The 19067-nt window shown below is 40.4% G+C and overlaps 2 non-coding genes across 2 annotated transcripts; one reads left to right on the forward strand and one right to left on the reverse strand.

The window, feature by feature from the left end:
* Positions 1–18121: 18121 nt before the first annotated feature.
* On the forward strand, positions 18122–18283 carry LOC124167399. Its single transcript, XR_006866697.1, has one exon. It is a non-coding gene; the product is annotated as a U1 spliceosomal RNA (small nuclear RNA).
* Positions 18284–18700: 417 nt separating this feature from the next.
* Positions 18701–18820, reverse strand: LOC124167387. The gene has a single exon (XR_006866688.1). It is a non-coding gene; the product is annotated as a U5 spliceosomal RNA (small nuclear RNA).
* Between the last annotated feature and the right edge of the window lie 247 nt (positions 18821–19067).

Below are 19067 nucleotides of genomic sequence, written 5' to 3' on the forward strand. Positions count from 1 at the left end.
CTGCATGCTGGTGATTGATCACCCCCTGCCAAACACCCTAGAGGTGGCTCGCAGGGTATTATGTAGATGTAGATGTAGACGTCTTGAGCTAGGAATAGCTCAGTGGTTAAACATTCGGGCCAGTGATAGGAGGGGCTCGCGTTCAAGTCCTCCCCGTGGCCGAAAAATTTTTATACGCTGCCAGTGTTTGGCACCCTCATGAAAAAGGCTTAATAACAGAGTTGGAACGCGTGCATAGAAGAGCTGCCAGATATATGTGAAAGGTCGTTACGATAGTCTTGTTAGTGTAACTGACCTCTTAGATAAACTCGGATGGGAATCTCTGTCGGACCGTAGATTGAAAAATAGACTAAACCTTTTAGATAAATTCAAGAGCAGTGTCTTTTCTGACGAAGTTAACCATTCCTTGCGGACGCCAACGTACTACGGAAGATCAGATCATATAAATAAAATACATCTACATCTACATCTACAAATTACCCTGCGAGCCACCTCTAGGGTGTTTGGCAGGGGGTGATCAATCACCAGCATGCAGCATGCATTTGGACTCCCACATGCACACCACACCGTCCAAGAAACGTCCCGTATAATAACAAACTATACTACTATATGCTGTTAGAAAAGGAATATAGAATAGAATTTCAGAAACATGCAGTAAGTTTTACATAGGTTAGTAGGCTACACTACAAGTCATGCAATCTATTTACGCGTTCTATTGCTGCCGTTATAATCTCTTATTGATCGTGGAAAAAATGACATTCGGAATCTGTCTGTTCTGCAATCTATCTCTCTTATTTTATTTATATGATCTGATCTTCCGTAGTACGTTGGCGTCCGCAAGATATGGTTACCTTCGTCAGAAAAGACACTGCTCTTGAATTTATCTAAAAGGTTTAGTCTATTTTTCAATCTACGGTCCGACAGAGATTCCCATCCGAGTTTATCTAAGAGGTCAGTTACACTAACAAGACTATCGTAACGACCTTTCACATACCTGGCAGCTCTTCTTTGCACGCGTTCTAACTCTGTTATTAAGCCTTTTTCATGAGGGTCCCAAACACTGGCAGCGTATTCCAAATGTGGTCTAACGAGGGAAAAGTAGCTAATTTCTCTCACTTTGTCGTCGCACTTTCCTAATATTCTTTAAACAAAACCCATTTTACGATTAGCTTGACCGGTGATTTCTCGAATATGTTTATTCCACGATAGATCATTATTGAGTCTAACCCCTAGATATTTCACGGATTCAACTGCCTTTAACTGGGTGCCCCGAATGATATAGTTACGCTGTAGGGAGTTATTCTTCTTCCAGAAATTCATTACGACGCATTTTTCCAAATTTAATTCTAACTGCCAAGCATCGCACCAAGCTTGGATAGCAGCAAGGTCATTCGTTAGTTTATCTATATCTTTGCTGGAACGGATTTCTCTGTAAACTACAGCGTCGTCTGCAAATAATCGTAACTTACTCTGCACTACTTCGCCAATGTCGTTTATATAAAGAAGGAATAGGAGTGGGCCAATGACACTACCCTGAGGAACGCCAGAAGTGATTCTAACCTCATTGGAGACTGCACCGTCTAATACTACTGTTTGGACGCGGTCGTTCAAAAATTCTCTAATCCAGGAAATGACATCTTCGTCTAGACCATAAGATTTCAGTTTTATTATTAACTTTCCGTGGGGTACTTTATCAAATGCCTTTTTGAAATCAAGAAAAATCGCGTCTACTGGAATGTTGTCTTCCCCGGAGACTAAAATATCGTGGGCGAAAAGCGCTAACTGAGTTTCGCACGATCTGCTTTTCCTGAATCCATGTTGATTTCCCATTAATAAGTTTTGCGCGTCTAGGTGTTTCATTACCGAGCTGACTACGATGTGTTCAAGGACTTTGCAAGAGATGGACGTTAAAGATATCGGCCTGTAATTAGATGGCTGTTCCTTGTCTCCACTTTTAAATATAGGCGTTACGTTAGCAATTTTCCAGTCATTAGGTACTTCGTGTTGCTTGATGGATTTACTGAATATTAACTGCAAGTAGGGGGCAAGTTCTGAGGCTAGTTCTTTATATACGCGAGAAGGGATTTCGTCTGGACCAGGTGATTTATTTGGACTAAGCGATTTCAATATATTTTCTATTCCGAGCGTACTAATGTCAATAGCTGGCATCTTATGTAGACAGGGATTGTCATCGGTCTCGGGTGAGTTTTCGGAAGGCTCCGTGAACACGCTCTAAGAGCAATATAAGAGCGATGGATGGATGGAGCGCAAAATAAGAGAGATGGATTGCAGAACAGACAGATTCCGAATGTCATTTTTTCCTCGATCAATAAGAGATTATAACGGCAGCAATAGAACGCGTAAATAGATTGCATGACTTGTAGTGTAGCCTACTAACCCATGTAAAACTTAATGCATATTTCTGAATTTCTATTCTATATTCTATTTCTAACAGCATATAGTAGTGTGGTTTGTTATTATACGGGACGTTTTTTGGACGGTGTGGTGTGCATGTGGGAGTCCAAATGCATGCTGCATGCTGGTGATTGATCACCCCCTGCCAAACACCCTAGAGGTGGCTCGCAGGGTATTATGTAGATGTTGATGTAGATCTCCCGTAGTATGTTGGCGTCCGTAAGATATGGTTAACTTCGTAAGAAAAGACACTACTTTTGCATTTATCTAAAAGATTCAGTTTTTTTTCAAACTACGGTCCGACAGAGATTCCCATCCGAGTTTATCTAGGTTGTCAGTTACACTAACAAGACTATCGTACCGACCTTTCACATACCTGGCAGCTCTTCTTTGCACGCGTTCAAACTCTGTTATTAAGCCTTTTTCATTAGGGTCCCAAACCCTGGCAGCGTATTCCAAATGTGGTCTAACGGGGGAAAAGTAGCTAATTTCTCTCACTTCTCTTCCATTTCTCTCATTTATCTCTCAAGGTCGTACGTAGTTCATCCATATTTTTGTTGGGACGGATTTCTCAGTAAACTACATAGTCGTCTGCAAATACTCGTAGCTTACTGTGTACTACTTCGCCAATATCGTGCATATAAAGAAGGAATAGGAGTGGGCCAATGACACTAAAGTGGGGGACGCCAGAAGTGACTCTAACCTCGTTGTAGACTGCATCGCCTAATAATACTCTTTGCACGCGGTCACTCTAAAGTTCTCTTATCCAGGATATTAAATCTACATCGACGCCGTAAGATTTCAGTTTTATTATTAATTTTCCGTGGGGTCATTTATGAAATGCTTTTTTGATCCTACACCTGCTTTCAGCTTCTTTCAGGATGCTACGATGTTTATTGGGGTTATAACATCCTATGTTTAGAGGCGTATCTACATCTACATCTACAAATTACCCTGCGAGCCACCTCTAGGGTGTTTGGCAGGGGGTGATCAATCACCAGCATGCAGCATGCATTTGGACTCCCACATGCACACCACACCGTCCAAGAAACGTCCCGTATAATAACAAACTATACTACTATATGCTGTTAGAAATAGAATATAGAATAGAAATTCAGAAACATGCAGTAAGTTTTACATAGGTTAGTAGGCTACACTACAAGTCATGCAATCTATTTACGCGCTCTATTGCTGCCGTTATAATCTCTTATTGATCGTGGAAAAAATGACATTCGGAATCTGTCTGTTCTGCAATCTATCTCTCTTATTTTATTTATATGATCTGATCTTCCGTAGTACGTTGGTGTCCGCAAGATATGGTTAACTTCGTCAGAAAAGACACTGCTCTTGAATTTATCTAAAAGGTTTAGTCTATTTTTCAATCTACGGTCCGACAGAGATTCCCATCCGAGTTTATGTAAGAGGTCAGTTACACTAACAAGACTATCGTAACGACCTTTCACATACCTGGCAGCTCTTCTTTGCACGCGTTCTAACTCTGTTATTAAGCCTTTTTCATGAGGGTCCCAAACACTGGCAGCGTATTCCAAATGTGGTCTAACGAGGGAAAAGTAGCTAATTTCTCTCACTTTGTCGTCGCACTTTCCTAATATTCTTTTAACAAAACCCATTTTACGATTAGCTTGACCGGTTATTTCTCGAATATGTTTATTCCACGATAGATCATTATTGAGTCTAACCCCTAGATATTTCACAGATTCAACTGCCTTTAACTGCGCGCCCCGAATGACATAGTTACGCTGTAGGGAGTTATTCTTCTTCCAGAAATTCATTACGACGCATTTTTCCAAATTTAGTTCTAACTGCCAAGCATCGCACCAAGCTTGGATAGCAGCAAGGTCATTCGTTAGTTCATCTATATCTTTGCTGGAACGAATTTCTCTGTAAACTACAGCGTCGTCTGCAAATAATCGTAACTTACTCTGCACTACTTCGCCAATGTCGTTTATATAAAGAAGGAATAGGAGTGGGCCAATGACACTACCCTGAGGAACGCCAGAAGTCACTCTAACCTCATTGGAGACTGCACCGTCTAATACTACTCTTTGGACGCGGTTGCTCAAAAATTCTCTAATCCAGGAAATGACATCTTCGTCTAGACCATAAGATTTCAGTTTTATTATTAACTTTCCGTGGGGTACTTTATCAAATGCCTTTTTGAAATCAAGAAAAATCGCGTCTACTGGAATGTTGTCTTCCCCGGAGACTAAAATATCGTGGGCGAAAAGCGCTAACTGAGTTTCGCACGATCTGCTTTTCCTGAATCCATGTTGATTTCCCATTAATAAGTTTTGCGCGTCTAGGTGTTTCATTACCGAGCTGACTACGATGTGTTCAAGGACTTTGCAAGAGATGGACGTTAAAGATATCGGCCTGTAATTAGATGGCTGTTCCTTGTCTCCACTTTTAAATATAGGCGTTACGTTAGCGATTTTCCAGTCATTAGGTACTTCGTGTTGCTTGATGGATTTACTGAATATTAACTGCAAGTAGGGGGCAAGTTCTGAGGCTAGTTCTTTATATACGCGAGAAGGGATTTCGTCTGGACCAGGTGATTTATTTGGACTAAGCGATTTCAATATATTTTCTATTCCGAGCGTACTAATGTCAATAGCTGGCATCTTATGAATACAGGGATTGTCATCGGTCTCGGGTGAGTTTTCGGAAGGCTCCGTGAACACGCTCTTAAAGTAGGAATTTAATAAATTGGCTTTATCGTAACTGCTTGTCAACACATCTCCATTGTCGTTTCTCAGCGAACATACGGTAGATCGTTTACCTTGAACTTCCCTAACATATGACCAAAATGCTTTTGGGTTATCCTGTAACTGCTCTACTAGTGTTTTTCTTTTAAAATTCGTGAACGCATTCCTGAACGCTTCCTTCGTGGCGGCTTTAGTCATCCTATATTTTTTAATTATTAGCTCGCGTTCATTAGCGGATAAATCCGTGCTGACTTTTTTCATTTTAGCATGACACGCTCTCTGTCGCCTCAATGATTTTCTCACTTCCGCGTCGTACCATCTCGGTTCGCTGCCTTCTTTTACTATTTTACTAGGGATGTAGCTATTTATTCCCGAAGTTACGAGCGAAAGAAAAGCTTTCCAAGTATTCTCTACATTTAACTTTAATACTGATTCTTGAAACTCGGGGAAAGCATTTTTCATATGACTCTTAAACCCATCAAAATTAGCTCTTTTAAAAATGAAAACTTTACGCTCTTTTTTAAAGTTTACAGCGGTATTTAGAGAAAACTTTGCAGTTACTACCCTATGGTCACTTATTCCTTCGACAGTGCCAACGTTTATTACCTGATGTGGTATATTTGTCGCTAATAAATCAAGAATATTTTCTCCTCTGTTCGGTGCGGATGCTATTTGAAACAATGAATTAGATGTGAAAGTGTGTAATAAAGCCTCGCAGATCACTTTATCCCTCCCACCAGGAATGAAGCTATAAGTCTCCCAATCTATAGAAGGTACGTTGAAATCTCCACCCACAATCAAGTTTCTTTCAGGATACTTGGATGCTACGCTGTTTATTTGATTTTGAAAATCCAACATTGACGTTATATCTGAGTTAGGTGGTCTGTAATACGAACATAATAAAATAGTTTTGAATTTTGGACATTTAATTAAACACCACACAGATTCAACGCTGGTCTCAGTTACGGTTATCGCTTGGCTGACGATTGAATTCTTTACAGCTATAAAAACTCCGCCCCCAACTCGATTAATTCTATCTTTCCGATAAACAGTGAACGATTTTGGGAAGATCTCATTGTCTGAATCATCATCTGTTAGCCAACTTTCTGTTCCAAAAATGACGTTACACTTCGTACTATGTATTAAATGGTGGAATTCGGGAATCTTATTTCTTAAACTACGGCAATTAACCACAGCCACGATTAAAACTTCGGAACTAGTATTATTGCGATTCGGGAATAATTCTGATTTGCTTTTGTCGAATAGACTATTCACAGGCTCTATACCGCTGATAAATGGAAATGCATGTCTTATTGACACACTATCAAAATGACTTGAGCCTTGACTGCCTTTGAACGTGTTGCTCGACTGACGCTTCTCGTGCTTAAATGTAATACCTGAAACGCTGATTTTTCTCTCTACTTCTCTATTCTCATTTCTGGAAGAATCTTTGTCTGTGAAAAGTTTTGAACTTACCCCTTTATTTTTCAACCCACTAATATATCTACACTCTGCCCTACTCTCTACTCTAAAAAAGACCTACAGTGCTCAAATATGCTACTCGCTACACGTCTAGCCGACTCGGCCGTGTAATGGACTCCCGAACGGTTCAGAGGGATCCTACAAGATCGGATTGCCGGCCTAAGGTCCACGAAGGAGGCTCCGATGTCCGTGCAGAAACGACGCAGCCTCTGGTTTATGCCTTCCACTCGGCTCCAAACCAGAGAACCACGATCGATCCTCGGGACAAGACTACAAATCGAAAGCTCAATGCCGACTCCAATGGTCCCACCCACCCGCTTCACTTCGGAATTCAGATCCCGGAGGGAATCTAGAATTTCCTCAGATCCACGGAAGGTGGCATCATTGACGCCGACATGAGCCACGACCCGCAGTCTGGAGCACTTCGTGCCCCGTACCGCCGCACCAACCGCCTGCGTCACCTGAGGAACACCGCCACCAGGGATGCACCATGACGTTACAAACGTATAGTACAAACTATACACACGTATAGTACAAGCAAATATAAATTTATATTTAGGGCATTTAGTTGAACACTAAAAAGATTCAATGCTGCTCTCAGTTACCGTTTCCCCTTCACCGACGATTAATTTCTTAACAGCAACAAATAATCCGCTTCCGCCTCGATTTATTCCACATTTCCGAATTTGGGAAGACTTCCTTGTCTGAGTCATCATACGTCAGCCAAATTTCTGTTCCAAAAATAACGTTACTTATCGCACTATGAATTCAAAAGTGAAAATCAGGAATCTTATGCCTAAAACTACGGCAATTAACCGCTGCCACGATTATTACCACAGACCTCTATATTTTTGGCTAGCAGGGAACCTCATTTATGTAGGTGACGTATGGGTATCTTACATAGCTCACTTCAAAATGCTCGACGTTTTATTGTTAATTTTACCCCAAAGGCGTCCTTGAGATTTTTGCGTGCTATCTATTTCTCTTGTGGTAATTTCTCCATTTCGTTTTCCGAAGTGGGATTTCCCCTGATGACCAAAAAGGAATCACATTGGATTTTCTCGATAACGGTTTAGCTGTTGCATGGGAAAGTGGCTCTGACACATTCCCTCTGGAGATCTCTTTTAAAGTTGCCGACGGTGGTTAATGAGGGATCTCTGAACGCGAGATGTGGATGGCGGAGGTGATCCCTCAGCGACAACGAAAAAGGCCTACCTATCCCTTTTCCTGAGTGACCAAAGAGCCACCATGAACGACCAACCGGGAGGGGGCCGAGACCCAGGCAATTTTTCGACCCATCCCGGCGAGGGAAAGTTAGGAGGATAAGGAAACGACCTGAGCTAATCCATGTATCGCTAGTTATAGCCTGCAGGGTTTTACCCAAACCTTTTTTCGAGTAGAAATAACCAGGACACCTTTGAAGTGTTTATCTGCCGACTTCTACCTCAAAATTTTGGTGACATTTATCTTTCCTAGGAACTCTCTAACGAGCAGTAACTATTCTTATCCCCATGGATAAATCACAAGAATTCTAATTTGCTATATTCTAGCACCAGAATCTTTTTCCGTTCGGAAAGTTGTTTTCCTATGGATGATGTGAATTTTTTCGATATTACACCAAAAATTATTTGAATTCTATTGAAAACCGATTCTATTGAATTTCACCGAGCCTTCCGAGAACTCACCCGAGACCGTTGACAATCTCTGCATACGAAGGTTGCCGCCTATTGACATTAGTACGAACGGAATAGAAAATATATTGAAATCGCTAAGTCCAAATGAATCACCTGGTCCAGACGAAATTCCTTCTCGCGTATATAGAGAACTAGCCTCATAAATTGCCCCCTACTTGCAATTAATATTCAGTAAATCCATCAAGCAACACATCTACATCTACACAATACCCTGCGAGCCACCTCTAGGGTGTTTGGCAGGGGGTGATCAATCACCAGCATGCATTTGGACTCCCACATGCACACCACACCGTCTAAAAAAACGTCCCGTATACTAACAAACTATACTACTATATGCTGTTAGAAATAATAATTCCCATCCGATTTTATCTAAGAGGTCAGTTACACTAACAAGACTATCGTAACGACCTTTCACATACCTGGCAGCTCTTCTTTGCACGCGTTCTAACTCTTTTATTTAGCCATTTTCATGATGGTCCCAAACACTGGCAGCGTATTCCAAATGTGGTCTAACGAGGGAAAAGTAGCGAATTTTTCTCACTTTGTCATCACACTTTCCTAATATTATTTTAACAAAACCCATTTTACGATTAGCTTGACCGGTTATTTCTCGGATATGTTTATTCCACGATAGATCATTATTGAGTCTTACTCCTATATATTTCACGGATTCAACAGATCCAACAGATTCAACATCATGCATCCGGAACAGATTCAACATCATGCAAAATACTAGAACATATGGTCGTCAGCTCAGTTATGAGGCGATGATTTAAATCATTGAAGCATGATAATGGTCCTCTTGCATGCTGCAGATTGATCACCCCCAATCGAACACCCAAGAGGTGGCTCGCAGGGTATTATGTAATTGTAGATGAATAAAAAATCGTTGGTCATTACAGTACATAAAGTACTACGATATATGAGATCATATAAATGAAATAAGAGAGATAGACTATAGAACAGTTGGATTCAGAATGCAGGCATTACATAGCGTTTAAAGCAAGGAATAAATACATTTTACATAACACATCCAAAATCATCCTTCGGGAACTTTGAAAGTCTTTGCAACATGACTGACAAAAATTGATATTAATGTATATAACATAATTGAACTCTAAGAAAGAATAAAAAATAATAAGTTTTCGGCCACAACTTCTTAAAATCAATAATAAATATTTCACTTCGACTCAAATCCGAAAATTATTATTTCATAAATGAGATATTCGGTGACGGTATAGTTTTATCGAATCGCCAATTTTCGTCGGATCTTCACCAAAATTAGTATACATAACTCATTTCACATTCTAAACAATACTAGGGGTGGACGAAAGCGCTTCGAGTACAAATAAAAATTTACTAATTTATTTCTTATCTTGGTGTTGGATGGATAACTTATACGTTGCAGGAGCCATAATAGATGATGAAAGACAATCGAAAACTAAACTGTTGCTCAGGTGAACAAATTAGTTTGTATCAGAGGGTTTTGATATAATTTCGAGGGACGAATTAATGTTTTTAATACAAAAACCATGCCTCGACCCACCCTGGCATAATTTCGCTAATGCCGTCGGATTCAGTCGACACATAAATAAGAAAGAAGCCGCGCCTAGCGCCGGCGCGGCTTCCGCCGTGCGCTATCCAACCCACTCCTCCGGTCCTACGACCGTACACTAGGAATTAGCCATTCATTCGCTTGAATTTTACAAAATGTAGAGAGGAAAATTTGCATCCTTTACAAGACACATCATGCCCCGTCTATACCCAAACCTTAGCAACAGTTTGTTTTCGATCGTCTTTTCTCATCTGTTATGGCTCCTGCAACGTATAAGTTACCCATCCGACACCAACATTTACATCTACATAATACCCTGCGAGCCACCTCTAGGGTGTTTGGCAGGGGAAAGTAATTTCCCTCCTTGGCTCAAATAAAAGAGGTGACAACAACGACTCTCTCAAGAGCGCGGCGAGTGTTATGGAAATGGAGAGCCAAGGAGGTGAGGCAAAGTAAACTCTCTCCCGAAAAAGCCCTTTCCATGATCGTTTCTCGTAATTTCACGAAGCATCAGTTTTTGCTCCTCCTACGGACATCTAAAGTAGCTGGCCTTTCTATTGGCCACTTGTCCGAGGAGGCAATGGAGGCGAGAAATAAGGATATAAGAAGATTCAAAGAGCACCATGCAAGGACATTTTGTAGGATTGCAACGAATGAAGACCTGTTTAAAATATTACTCCTAACTTTAGATCCAATGATATCAAGTATTTCTAAGGTTCAAAGAGGGAAATTACTTCAATTACCAGCCGAGGTAAAGAGTTTATTAATCCTGGAAGAATTGAGTGAGCAGAGTGATGACGACAGTGATGAAGATTTGTCGGATATTGATTATGAATGTATGAAAGTTTCTTACGAAACAATGACTGACAATGAGACGGATGAGGAAAAATGTTAATTTATTTTTTTGACCATATCTTTTGGACCAAGATAAGTAATGAATTAGTAAATTTTTATTTGCACTCGATGCGCTTTCGTCCACTCCTAACATTGTTTAGAATGTGAAATAAGTTATGTATACTATTTTTGGTGAAGATCCGACGAAAATTGGCGATTCGATAAAACTATACCGTTGCCAGATTTTCATGCTCCTCTCTGTTATTACGTGGATATACAGTTCCGGCGAACGGGCGCGTTTCTAGTTAAGTCTGAGATAAGTGATGATTGCCTGATTTGGTAGCACCCCGTGCCACGCACCCAGGTCACACTCTAAACAAATTTGTTATTACCCTACGAGTCTCCACAAGGGTTTTTCTGCAGGGGGTGATCAATCACCAACATGCAGCATGCAAGAAGACCGCCACATGCACACCGCAAGGTCATAGAAATATGACGTATAATAGTAGAATATAAGTGCATATTAATGCAAAAACCTGCAATAAGTCGGCCTCGAGAGGGACGCCGTTAATTATATTAAATTAAGACACTGTTGCTATCTTCAATCATGTGAGGAAAGGATGTCATTATAAATCTCCGTTTTACAGTCTTGTTCCTTTCATTTTCTTCTCGTGATCACGTCTGCCATAGTACGACGGTAAACGTGGGATATATTTCACATCGTCTTAGAAAACGTCTTCTTTGAATTTACTATTAAAATATAGCCCATACTTCGATATACCTACGCTCTGCAAAAATTCCCAACTTAAATGTAGCTTGTTTAAATGTGTAGAGGGGAAGGTGCTTCTACAAAATACCTTGCGAGCCACCTCCAAGGTGTTTGGCAGTTGGTGATCAATCACCAGCATGCGGCATGCAATTGGACTCCCACATGCACACCACACGGTCTAAAAAACGTCACGCATACTAAGAAATTGTACTACCACACGCTGTTATAAATAACAATAAAATGAGAAACATGCCATATAGTATACATAAGTTAGTAGGCTACAATACAAGTCATCTTATATATTTATGATGAGTTATAACGCAGCCGTTATAATCTGTTATTGATCGTGGAAAAAAAGACATTCTGAATCCGTCAGTTCTACAGTCTATCTCCCTTATTTTATTCATATTATATGATCTTCCGTAATGTGTTGGCGTCCGTAAGATATGCATTTTGAGTCACAATTTCGAAGGCAGTCAAGGTTCAAGCCATTTTAATGGCGAGGCAATAAAATCAGCTAGTTCCATTTATCAGGGGTAAAGCGCCTAAAAATAGTGAAGGGCGAGGTGAATAGGATAGGATTCGTGCTTAGGGCATTTCCCTAATGCGCTGATGGGCCAAATAGCAGCAGTCGAGAGGAAGAGGGAAGGATTAGCAAGCAACGTTTGAAAAGAATTTCCACGCGCAATGGTCGATGGTGAGTCCATGCCATTAGCAGGGTAAGAACTTTTTCTTGGAATCAGTTAATGTAAAGGGGTACTTGGAAAGTTGGCGGAGGAGGGGAAGGGTGTAACGGAGACACTATTCACGTCATCCGCATAGGCGAGGGAGAAATTGGCGCTGCTTTCCCTCGTTGGCAAAGGAGCCTACAAAAATCCTATTCTGCGAAAGACGTAAGCAGTATAAGAAAAATCAAGATAAGGATAAAAAAGATATTTAATAATGATTCCTCTTTCTTACCTTTGGTCAGAAGAACTCGTCTTCATCAGGACGGGTGTCAATGAAGTGTCTTGGCCATGCGTGGTAGGTAATGCAATTCTACATCTATATATTACCCTGGAAGACACCTACAGAGGACCTAGTCAGGGGGTGAGGTATCACCAACATCCACCGGAGGTTAATACATACTTCCGCAACACATACACCACATATGACACATCTACAGAGTTTTACTTTGAGTAATTATCTCTAAGGCAGTCAATGTTCAAGCAATTTTAATGGTGAAGAAATACATCAACATAATACCCTGCGAGCCACCTCTAGGGTGTTTGGTAGGGGGTGACCCATCACCAACATGCAGCATGCAAGAGGACAGCCACATAGACACCGTAAGGTCATAGAATTATTATGCATGCTAGGAAAATATACATGCATATTCATAAAAAAAACTTGCAAATGGTTAGTAATTAGTAACCATCATCCAAGCTATCTACGCTACCGAAAAAGATGATCACCAACCTTGAAAGAATTCTGGAAAGGTTACAGCATCTGGAGCACAATCAACAAAATAAGCAAGTCTTGGGCAAGAACCAGGAATCTAATTGAATCGCTGCTGGATAAGGTTGTGCCCAGAGTTTGTACCAAATTTTTAAAAGTTTCTAGGTGACACCTGAAGTGGCCACTGAGGAAGCTGTTGAGCTGATGAATCAACTCGGCCAAGACACAAGCACGGAACACGAAGATGAAGTGAGTGATTCTTATGCACAGCCAATGTCATGAAGACCTTATAGCTATTCAAACAGAGAAGGGAAATGAACCACTGAAAGATGGTGGGAGTCGGCTCACCCAAACTTTGACGGTAAAGAAAATGAAGCGAAGCATTCGCTCATCTTGAGAATTATTTAAACCTAATGGATGAATTGATCCAAACGCGGAGAGTAGTTCACAGGTCCAAAGAGCCATTGAGAGGAACACTGCCTGCTATATGCTCCTTTATCAAGAGAAACAGAAAGCTGTTATGCAGCCTGCATTGGAGGGATAAAAAAAGTTGATACCAAAAGGTAGAAAAGTATATTGATAGAGAAGTCCACAGGTCCAAAGAGCCATTGAGAGGAACACTGCCTCCTATATGCTCCTTTATCAAGAGAAACAGAAAGCTGTAATTCAGCCTGCATTGGAGGGATAAAAAAAGTTGATACCAAAAGGTAGAAAAGTATATTGATAGAGAAGTCCACAGGTCCAAAGAGCCATTGAGAGGAACACTGCCTCATATATGCTCCTTTATCAAGAGAAACAGAAAGCTGTAATTCAGCCTGCATTGGAGGGATAAAAAAAGTTGATACCAAAAGTTAGAAATGTATATTGATAGAGAAGTCCACAGGTCCAAAGAGCCATTGAGAGGAACACTGCCTTCTACAAGCTCCTTCACCAAGATAAGAAGAAACCTGTAATTCAGCCTTCATTAGAGAGATTTAAAGAAAAGTTGATACCATAAAACAGCTTTAAGTAAAATAAATAAATTAAGGTGCTTATTTCTAATCATTTTCCGGTTTACTGCTGTTCAATTCATATACGACATTTACACCTCCAGTAACGATATTGCAGTAAATATCTTCTGAATTCCGTATGTATTTTGTCTTTTTTGAATAACATGCCAAAGATGCGTGAGATACATTACTTGATGTCACCGTCCGAGGAATTTTGATGCTGGCTTTTAAAGGTATTAAGAGTGAGGGTTCCACAATCGCATTTCATCATGCTTCTCGATATGACTTTTTATTTATAGTGGACTTTACAAGTGGAATGTCAACTAAAACACAATGAGAGGAAGTTCCACTTGGTACCCATCAGATTTCCTGTGTTTTAAACTTTTATTTACATTGTCTTTCTGAACTTAACCCATGATTATTATTTGCTGGTGATTGATCACCCACTGCCAAACACCCAAGAGGTGGCTCGCAGGGTATTATATAGATGTATTATGGAACTCAATGGTTCGTCTTCTCTACATTCAACTTTCATACACATTTTCTGGAACACATAGTGTGCGAAAGTCGGTGTGTCTGTGTAGTTTCAATGATTACTTCGCATATCTCGCGTTGGACAAACGAGAGCATGTAGATTAAAAATTTATTCCCAATGCATAAATCATCATCATTATTATTATTATTATTATTAAATGATGGTGTACTCTACCTATCCCTAACCAATATGAAGTCTTATCAACAACAATGTACAAAAATCAACTGAAGCAGTCAGCAAAATAGAGCAACCGCAATGTAGCTATTATTACAACAATAACCAGGGATATCGCAATAGCAGCAGCTGAGAATAGTGAGTCGTGATAGGAATACGTCGCTGAAATATGATTCCGATTTTTGAGGCATTATCAAGAAGAATTTTCAGGGATATTTCAAATCTTATCCGTCAAAATAATTACGGTTGAAAGTTGGGGAGTACCTATATCCTGTACTGCAATGCATTGCAGAAATTCTCCTTTGAGAACAATATTCTTAGATCTATGTCGAACCATGGAGGAGGGGAATATGAGAAGAAGACAATGAAAATTGACTGCATATAAGGGAGAATTAATATACATAAGTAGCCTCAGCAGGGGGGTAAGCTCTTTCAGAACTTGTGCAATAACGAAGAATCATTGAATTTGTTAAAATAGGGAGATATAAGTGACCAGGAGCACAATTCTAACATATTTACGTCTCATATGCAACATGCAGAAGCTTAAGGGTTACCACTGTATAAAGGCATTTTTGTAAATTAGCCGTAGAAGCATTTGTATGACTTACATATTGGCTAAATGTCAATGTCAAAAACACTGCTAGAATATAGAAATTTTCTATTTAAAGGTAGTTTCTCATTAGTATCACTGATTATTAAGAAAATATTTAACTTAATTAGAAACATAATATAAAATATATCTTATCATATAAGAATCGATAGTTCTAACAATACTTTTTTCCGTTTGGTTTATAAAAATTTTACATGTAACATGCATAAGCCAAACCACCACTTGGTGACTGCTGAATTGGTAGTTGGAATAAAATGCCATGGGACTCAATGCCATCCTAGTTTTGTCATTGTAACTTTCAGGGGAAAGACATCCTTTATTTATCCAGTTCAGAGAAACCTTTTCTTGCATCTCTTAGATCAAGGAAACCTCCCCATGAGTCCGGCAGTGTTTTTTATTCATCAAATATAACATTAATGCCACCGATCAATCTTCTCTTGTCCATCAACCAAAACCTGTAGTCATTATCACAATAATCTAGGATAATGCAATCATCACTTCTTGGGTCAAATTTTCCTTTCATCATCCATTCAGTCACATTTAAGTAGGCTAGGCGACCAAATACACTTAATGTTGCAAGGACGGGTTTTTTCCTACACCAATTTTGAGCAGAAAATGCCCTTCCACTCACTACTCTGGTAAGACTCAGGCGTATCAGTTAGACTGCAGTATATAGAGATCCTCAATAGTCATGATTTCATTCAAACGGCTGTCAAGTAACATGCATCTATTTTTTGTCTAAAGGCATTACATATATTCATTCGTTCCGCTACACCATCATTTTCAATTGTTTAGGGAATAGTTAATTCACGCTGAATTCCTCTTACTTAGAGGGAAAAATTTCCCTGGTGCACTTTTCTCTCACTATTCTTTAAATATGATGTTCTCATGCACTGTGGCGTGTTGTCCCAGGTGATGGCCGTGTGAGCCTATGTGTATCGTATGCATTGAAGTGATCGTGGAGAAATTACATTTTGTTTTAGGCAACTATCTAGGCTTTGGATCCGTGGTGCAACACGCAAAGTAATGATCAGTTCACGAAACCAATCTCTGGCAACTAAGATGGTCACTACTTTCCTATCATTTCTCTCGGATAACGCTTTATTCCACGTCTATCGAATAATGCTGCGTGTGGATCATATTGCCTGGATGGTTTCATCCAGGCAAAGGATGCTGCATCAAATGTAGCGGAATGGCTATGCGTTATTGTTCTACTTCGGTTCTGCTCGCAAGAGGTGAAACTTACCTTGCCCGGACTTCCCATGCTTAAGGAGAACTTGAAGCTTGCGATAGAAATGCATTCTCTGCTCCTCATTGAGAGCTGAACTGAAGATAATGATGGTACTAGACCACTAGTAATGGTTCAATATTCAAGGACTTCGGTTTCATATAAGATCTGGAATTGAATTTTGGGGAACTGGTACCTACTGGTATGAACACTTATGTTCAGGTAGTAGGAAAGCCTAGCCATATGCAAGAAACATGTATGGCTCCCTGTAGGACAACAATTCAGATAGACTGTCTGCTTTGCTCCCAGTCAAATGCCATGAGAATTTGTACCAGTAAACTCAAGAGGAACGAATCAAGAGGAAATCTGTGCCTCCGTGATTCCAAAGTAGGAATTCTGGAAGATTTCGTTGTTTGCCTCAAATCTCTCAAACCCACTGCAGGTATAGCAATCGAAACCAAATTGTGGTCAACTTGCCTTCTGTGACCTTTTTCATGGTCAGGACTTTGATGCTGCAGGGTGAAATCAGCTTTCAGCCTTTTCGGGAGAAGGTGAAGTGGGTTTATGGCAGGTTTCAATCTTTCTTTAAGCTTTTGCGGAACTTGCGTGCATCTTGCACTGCAAGTTTGTGACAAGCTTCCAGCAGCTACAGTAGTCGGATTGCAGCAAGCTTGAAACTTCTCAATGCAAGCTTGTAGAATGTCGGCAGCGAGCTTGCTTTGATCTGTTCGGTGCATGTGCAGCTGACAGTGATGTTAATGAACTACGTGTTTTGCAAAGTTATGCCTCCATGAATGGAGTCGGTGACATCCTTACAGGTCACAGAAAGTGAGGAGTCCAAGGAAGATGCCTGCAATGGAGGGAGGGAGGGATTTATGTGTTAGGGGGAATGCCAATGAAGATGGATGCCCTGAGAGAAAGGAGGAAACATTCATTACATGAAGGCCTTTGCCGGTCCCGTGTGCTTTTTCTTTTAAGTTTCACTGTCCTCAGTGGCGACCATTGAAAATATAAATTCGATCTTTTTGCCTCACGATTACTGCACATATTGTATACATGATTATATTGTTTTTAGATCGTTTTCACGATTAAATTAATGGTAAGTACTGAAGAGGCTTGTATTTAATGCATATGTGTATGAGGTACGTATGGAAAATTTTCTATGCTGTAAATGTATCAATTACTCAATTATGTTTTGTTATTGACTCTATTCTTGGAACCTTAAGTGTTAAATGTATTGAGTGATCGTGTTTGTATGAAACTATGCATATAAATATGTAGGTTGTATTACGATCTGTATTCCATGCGTCTGGGCAAGGATTAGACGCTTGGAATTCGCTAGAGGACGCTGTTTAAAGTTCCCCCCTGTAGTGGGAACACTCTCGCAAATTACTCATGCAGCGCCGCCAGGCCGTGTGCGGAGGAAAAGGGAGTGGGAATTCCCTCTGTAAGGTGATCAACCGTTGGCTAATGTCGTGTGATTGAGATATTTAAGAAATGAATTCAGTCTGATAGTGTTGAGGTTAAACGTATTAATTTACCTGAACGCGGATGAAACTTTTAACGTGAACGATGCTCCGCAAGCGTGGAGGAAATACGTGGGCACGTGCAACATCGCGAAGCACGGATGTGTGATAGTTGGATTGGCTACGTAATATTTTCGACAAAGAAGCATACTTACCTGGCGTAGGGGCTACCGTGATCCTTAAGGCGGTTCCCCCAGGACGAGGCTTGCCCATTGCACTCCGGGCGGGCTGACCCCTGCGATTGCCCCAAATGTGGGTAACTCGGGCGCGTAATTTTTGGTAGTAGGGACTGCGTTCGCGCTGTCCCTCCATAATCAGTGTACCAAAGCAGTTTCAGTGGAGTTTGTAGAACGAGCCAGTGTCATAATTGGGATCTTGGTGAGGAAAAGGATACATCATCGTTCTTTGCACTAGTACCTTTAGTACTACGAGTTATGAGAGCTGATATATTTTATTCATTGTGTGTCATTGCTTTGTAAATCGCTGTTTTATCTTTGTTCGCAATCATTTTATTACCATGTCAGTTACTGTTTAGTTCCACTTCAGTGCCCGTCATATCTATTAAGTATTATTTTTAGGAGGACATACCCTGGTAGGGCATCTATCGACCACTTAACGTGCAAAATGGTGGCACCAGTTTTAGCTAAGCATTCCACTACATTTATTCTATTCAATTTGCCACATGATACATATCAGCGACTTATTTTTGTGAACCTTCATATTTGGCCCAGCAGAGTATCTGCTGGGCACAGTCAAAAATTGGCGATAGAGCCATAAATGTCCCTCTCCACGGAAATCTTTAGTAAAAGGCGAAAGATTTATTCGCTTGAAGAGAGACAAGGCTTGCTGTTCTTAAGGAAGTTTAGGGTTCCCTTAATGCGTGGCCTACAAGCGCATAGCGAGATACAAATTGAACAGACCACATCATTCTCAAACGCGAGAAATCTAGGGATTACTTGTTGCTATTGAAGTAAACACATTAATTCCTCAAAACGAAGTGACTTGTCGGAGGCTAGAATCTATTTGCAGTAAATTAAGCAATTTTCCGTACCGCACATTGGAGTGATCACCCGCTTTCCATCTAGCGTCGAAA

Source organism: Ischnura elegans, chromosome 10, assembly GCF_921293095.1.
Source record: "Ischnura elegans chromosome 10, ioIscEleg1.1, whole genome shotgun sequence".
In the NCBI taxonomy this organism is placed as follows: domain Eukaryota; kingdom Metazoa; phylum Arthropoda; class Insecta; order Odonata; family Coenagrionidae; genus Ischnura; species Ischnura elegans.